We start from the raw sequence: 5,000 nt of genomic DNA on the forward strand, positions 1-5,000 counted from the left end.
GGTCTTTAGCTCCCTCTGGTTTAAGTGCTTCGCATAGTGAGATGCCATTAGTTGTGTGAGGTGTGGCCCGACACTGCCATAGAAATTTGTTGAGCTCTTGTTTCCAGTTCTTGTGCTCGATGGTCGCGGTTCTCACACATTTTTCTAGTGTCATCATGAAACGTTCTGCATCGCCGTTTGCCCTTGGCCAAAGAGGCGTGATCTTGCATTCTTGCTTCCATCTGTCGATGCGTGCTGATTTTGGCTTGTGACTGTTGAAGATCCCCAGAAGTGGCTTGTGATCTGTGGCGATGGAGAACTCTCTGAACTGGTGACCAATAAAGCTTTAAAACAAAGGAAAACCATCCAAGGGTCTTTTCGCAGTTTATTTCTACCTTGAAGGCCATGTGTGTAATTGCTGTCATGGGCTGTCATGCAATGAACGCAGAGTGGATGTTTTCCGCCCACCAAACTCTTCACCCTGATCCTCTTTTGTCTTTTTCTTGTCATTTAAAGGGGCTAGGTCACGCTATTTTAGGTAATTTTATTTAATTTTGTTATTAATGAGCTCTAAACGTCAAATTGGCAGAGCAAGAGTCTTTCCTTTGCAAAATCACGGCCACATAACAACTGAGAATGATTTTCCAGCTTTGTAAATGAAATTTTGATATAGACTGATATAAATTTGAAAAAAGGTGGGCCGACATTTTTCAAATTTACCCAAATTCAATCCATTTCAATTCTCTCCAGTTTTGTCCATCCATGTCCCTTCTTGGCTTCCCTGTGTTTTGTTAGAGTTCTTCTATAGTTTTGAACAGTTATTTTTATATTTTAGTTAATTCTATGACCATTCGATCAGTGCTGAAATTGCCTAAATTTGCGTGACCTAGCCCCTTTAAGTAGGCCATTGTTGCTCCTTGTTGGTCATTGTAGAGCTCTCATTGTAGCTCACTGTAGGTCATTGTAGATCATTGTAGACTATGGTAGGTCTTTCCTTGTTTTAGTAACTGACGTCATCATTTTTCTCAAAACCAGCTTATTGACTTTTTTCAGAAAAAGGTATGCGAATGCCGCAGTTTAATCTGGGGCCTGCTTAGTTCCAAAATTCATGTACATGTAGATCTTACTGGTAAGGTAAATGTACATAATTATGCCCTGATTTGCATCAGGCCAGGAATGAAGCAGGGCTGTGTTGTGTCAGCTTTTCTGTTCCTACATGTACTAGCCAGTACTTCTGGCAGAGTGGTATTGAGCTTCCTCTGGTTAAGTGCTTCGCATAGTGAGATGCCAGTAGTCGAGTGAGGTGTGGCCGGACACTGCCGTAGAAATGTGTTGAGCTCTTGTTTTCAGTTCTTGTGCTCGATGGTCACGGTTCTCACACATTTTTCTAGTGTCATCATAAAACGTTCTGCTGTGCCGTTTGCCCTTGGCCAAAGAGGCGTGATCTTGCGGTCTTGCTTCCATCTGTCGATGCGTTCTGATTTTGGCTTGTGACTGTTGAAGATCCCCAGAAGTGGCTTGTGATCTGTGCCGATGGTGAACTCTCTGAACTGGTGATCAATTAAGCTTTAAAACAAAGGAAAACCATCCAAGGGTCTTTTCGCAGTTTATTTCTACCTTCAAGGCCATGTGTGTAATTGCTGTCATGGGCTGTCATGCAATGAACTCAAAATGTTGGGTGACAACGCAGAGTGGATGTTTTCCACTCACCAAACTCTTCACCCTGATCCTGTTTTGGAAGTAGGCCATTGTTGCTCCTTTATAGGTCATTGTAGATCATTTTAGAGCTCTCATTGTAGTTCACTGTAGGGACATTGTAGATCATTGTAGACTATTGTAGGTCATTCCTTGTTTTAGTAACTGACGTCATCATTTTTCTCAAAACCAGCTTATTGACTTTTTTCAGAAAAAGGTATGTGAATGCCGCAGTTTAATCTGGGGCCTGCTTAGTTCCAAAATTCATGTAGATCTTACCGGTAAGGTAAATGTACATAATAATTATACCCTGATTTGCATCAGGTTAGGAATGAAGCAGGGCTGTGTTGTGTCAGCTTTTCTGTTCCTACATGTACTAGTGCTTGACTTTGAGTGGTGGACGTTGCAGAAGAACAGTTATCGGATGGCAGTTCACATCTACAGTCTGTTGGAAGATGCAGGTTTTGCACACTGATATCATCAGTGACAACCACATATAGTTGAAGACCACAACATTGGTGGAGTTGGAGGGTTGGGTTTAATGAAGCTGAACAGTGAGAAAATGTAAGATGATGAGATTGAATGTGAGGAAGAAAAATAATGCAAGAGTCAAGGTTGGTTGAGGATACATGTATGTATAATGTATGCTGCAGAGGAATTTCAGGTTATTTAGGAGCAATAGCATCAACAACTGTTGGAGACACACAGGCTATAATGTCAGCAGGCTGATGGAGGCAAGTGCAGGGTAAAGAAGACTGGGCAAGTTCTGGAGGACAATAATTATTAACCTTTGAGTGTAGACGAAGGTGCAGTTGAAGTCAATGGAGTGGTCAGTACTGTTATTATGGGATTGAATTATGGAGGATAATTAAGAGACGAATCTTCAGTTTATACATGGCAATTCAGATCAACTAGTTGTTCCAGTGATCAAAATGGGTGTTCCCTTTGAAGAGGGCAAGTTGTTATTGGTATCTCTGGCTTATGTTCTGGGATGAGGGAAGTAGGCCTCTGCCTCTTTGGTGTATGAAAAATACATGTAATAATTTAGAGCAAGATAGCCCGTATTAAAGAGTTTGTAATTACATTCTGTTAAACCCCTTTTGTTGGACAGACTTTTCATGCATGTGGCTCTACCCATGTTTTCAGTTTTCAAGCACCAATAATTACTAAACTTGTTGGACAATAGCAGCATTTCATTTAGTGAACCACTGGATGCTGATATTTTGGTTACAGCTGTATTAATTGTGGTTTAAGCCACCCCTAAAATCAGTTTTCAGGCCGAAAATGCCTCAGATACGTTTTCCAAGCCCCTGCACCGGGTGGGTCCTTTTTTAACCCACACTGTCTACTTTACAGCAACCTCTGGCTTCTTAAAAACTTAAAGAAAACCCTGACCAACATTCAAGGTCTTTAAGTTAACTGAGGAGAAAGTGCTACACTGTACCTTAGTAATGACATAGATATGAGGGATCTGCAAATGGTAAGACACACTTAGTCAGGGGTTCTCAATAAAGCCTGAAACCTGTAACACCTGCCACAGGTGTCACTGGTAAGTGTTACTGCTCTGAAAGCACCTCGATCAGTACATGTACATGTAAATCAGTAAGTCTTGAAATCAATATTGCAAATGAAAGAATGACTTTTGTAGCAAAAAAAGAATTAATGTTTAAAAGTATTTAATGTTAGTTGCTTGTGCACAGAATGACTGAACAATCACTGTATTTGAAGGGCCTTGGTCGCAATAAAAAACAGGGCTGCCATATTGAATTTGAAACAGTTTTGGCCCAGGCCACTCATGGATTTTGTTCCAAGTGCGGCCATGAACGCTGCGAAGCGAAAGGCTGACCAACCAGGGATCCTTTGCTTTTTCTCAAAAAGTAAAGCATTGTGCAGGTTAATATACATGTATCAGTTAATGGTACTGAATGATTTTCTGGTTTGGAAATGGGTGATTTCAATTTCCAGTTCTCAGACCCACTGAACAGATTTAAGATGCACAAAAGATTGTTTGAAAGAAATAAGACAATAGCACCCCAGAATGAAGGAAAAGGTATTTCCAAGCCTCGTGGTAAAAGAAAAAAAAAGGCCGAAAGGAGCATGCCCCCAGGCCCCCCAGTAGCTTGGGCCCAAAGGTCCCAAAAAGGCCATGTGCATGTACACCTGCACATCAGTGTTATGGTTGAAAACAACACTGCAGCAGGTGTTCAAGATTCTATTGAGAACCGTGTTAGTCTTATCGGATAAGGACAATTAACTGTAGGCCCTGTCTCACAACCCTTCATTGTTCATGACCCTGTGGGACATAAAAGAACCCACACACTACATGTACATGTATTCACAAAGAACAGGGCATGAAGTACCCGGTGTTGTGATCAGTCCTCTGTGGTTTATTGTGGTTGGTAAGGTACTGAACTGTAAATGCTCAATTATACTAGCTACACCAAGCTGGGTAAGCAAAGATAATTATGATGATGATGATTGTATTGCAAGGAACATTTTATATAAATAGACTGATTTCTTGTGGTATTTAAAAAACCAATAGATTCTATTGAACTGCCCATGAAATTAAAAATTAATAACCAAAGCTTATTTGAAAGACTTTTTGAAGAATAGAAACCTGGTGTTTTTATATTTGAAATAATTATCCCTTATCGTTCCAGAGATATTAAAGTGTTTGGATAAAAACTGATGACGTCATCAGTGGTTCCAAAGGAAAAGAAATCACAAAGTATAGAATATCCTTTAATTTTGTGGGGCTCATCAAACTTGGCACTGGTAATGTATGTCAGTTTTAAAATGACACCCATTGTACAGTTGCCATTGCAACGATTGCTTCCAGATCAAGTTTGTGCTGAACTGGCGCTCCCAATTTCTGTCTTTAACCAAACATCATTCACTGTCATTGCATTGATTAGGAGACCTACAGCAACATGAGCTCCATGTGTGTTTTGAGCAGGCCTGTCTGTCTTACCTGATTTCAGAGGAAGTTGAGATGTTTCTTTTGCTACAAGAAGGGACTGGAGCTAAAAGTGTTGCTACGGTTATGTCATACTCTACACCGTTTTCCACCTTTCTTAACTTTTTTATTCAGTTGCCAAGTTTGAATAATATCACTGTTATCTTTCCAGAGATTATTCTTGATTTTGTGATCCATCTTCCTTGGAACCACTGATGATGTCATCACTTTAGTAATTTGCATAGCACAAAAGCTTTAATATATCTGAAAGAAAAAGAGATACATCAAAACCGAAGAGGCCATTCATTCATTTATCTCTAAATGTCATCGCATTTATTATCAGGTTTGATTTGAATGAATGAGCATTGCA

The 5,000-nt window shown here is 40.1% G+C and overlaps 1 protein-coding gene across 5 annotated transcripts in view; it reads left to right on the forward strand.

Moving 5' to 3' along the window:
• Positions 1-5,000, forward strand: part of LOC137982371 (fibroblast growth factor receptor 3-like) — a 52,848-nt gene that overhangs the window by 17,424 nt on the left and 30,424 nt on the right. The window lies entirely within an intron of this gene.

The sequence above is a fragment of the Montipora foliosa genome, chromosome 13 (assembly GCF_036669935.1).
Source record: "Montipora foliosa isolate CH-2021 chromosome 13, ASM3666993v2, whole genome shotgun sequence".
NCBI lineage: Eukaryota > Metazoa > Cnidaria > Anthozoa > Scleractinia > Acroporidae > Montipora > Montipora foliosa.